This window comes from Medicago sativa, chromosome 5 (assembly GCF_051527215.1).
Source record: "Medicago sativa cultivar Bolivia chromosome 5, Bolivia_mono, whole genome shotgun sequence".
Lineage (NCBI taxonomy): Eukaryota > Viridiplantae > Streptophyta > Magnoliopsida > Fabales > Fabaceae > Medicago > Medicago sativa.
The window spans coordinates 44758093-44759541 of NC_140753.1; the positions used below are offsets into that span (position 1 = coordinate 44758093).

The 1449-nt window shown below is 42.5% G+C and overlaps 1 non-coding gene across 1 annotated transcript; it reads right to left on the minus strand.

Moving 5' to 3' along the window:
- Nucleotides 1–435: 435 nt before the first annotated feature.
- Nucleotides 436–542, minus strand: LOC146922357 (small nucleolar RNA R71). Its single transcript, XR_015013034.1, has one exon. It is a non-coding gene; the product is annotated as a small nucleolar RNA R71 (small nucleolar RNA).
- Between the last annotated feature and the right edge of the window lie 907 nt (nucleotides 543–1449).

Genomic DNA, 1449 nt, shown 5'->3' on the forward strand with positions numbered 1-1449 from the left:
TCAACCGAATACGAAACGATCTCTTCTCCTAAATCTGCAACTATGGAAGGAGAAGGAGTTGTACCACCAAGACCTAAGCTAGGAGACTACGGGTTAGCCACTCATCGCGGTCAACCGACCCACACTTTTCAACCAGCTAACCCCGTAGCTTTCGACATCAAGACAAGCTGTCCTCAACGGTTTGAGGGACAAGCAATTCGATGGGACTGAAGCTATGAGTCCTCATGAACACTTGAGCCGCTTTGCTGAAACTTGCGAGTTTTGTGTGCAACCAGCCACCGTGACTGAAGCACAAAAGAAGCTAAGGCTATTTCCTTTCACCTTGACGGGAAGAGCAAAAGATTGGTTGCTAACAATTCCAAACGGGACGTCCAAACATGGGAAGAGTTGGAGCTGAAGTTCTTGGAGAAATATTTCCCTATGTCTATGTATTGGGACAAGAAGATGGAGATCTCTAACTTCAAGCAAGGAGAAGGTGAATCATTGTATGATGCTTGGGAGCGATTCAATTTGCTTCTTAAGAGATGCCCTAATCATGAGTTCACCGAGAAGCAATACCTCCAAATCTTCACCGAGGGGGTAACACCAAACACTAGAATGTTCTTAGATGCTTCCGCGGGAGGTAGTCTCAAGAGCAAAACTGATCATGAAGTCCAAGCTTTGATAGAAAACATGGCTGGAAATGAGTATCGTCTTGAAGCTAAGAAGAAAGAAAGAGGAGTGTTTGGGGTAAGTGAACAACCTGCTATCCTTACTAACCAAGCAGCGATGAACAAACAAATCGAAGCTCTAACTAAGGAGTTTCAAGGCTTCACTTTGGCTCATAAGCAACAACAAGTAGCTGCAATCAAGTGTGACTTATGTGGTGAAGAACATCCCAACGGTGAATGTGTTCCGAAGGATCAAATGAAGAAGCTAACTTCATGGGAGGTTATCAAAGGCAGAATCAATACTACAATTCAGGCATCAATAAGCATCCCAATCTAAGCTACTCAAATAACAATGCTTTGAACTCTCAGATGCTCACTCCTCCTCAACAACAACAAAGGAAGCCATCGGCTCTTGAGGAAACCATGATGAACTTCATGAAGATGACACAAGGCAATTTTGAAGAGATGAAGAAGAGTCAAGAAGCTGAAAGAAAGAATAATGAAGCTTCTAGGAAGATGCTTGAAACTCAACTAGGGCAATTAGCTAAGCAATTGGCTGAACAAAGTAAAGGCGGATTCTCGGGTAACACTAAAGATAACCCTAAGAATGAGTCTTGTAATGCTATTGAATTGAGGAGCAGGAAGGTTTTGACACCTTTAGTTCCTAAAGCTCCAAAGAAGGTTGATGATGTAGTTGAGGTGGAGGAGAACGATGTAGTTGAAAAAAATGATGAGGGTGTAGTTGAAAAAGAAGATGATCATGGAGTAGTTGAAAACGAAAGGAAGAAAAAAATAGAGG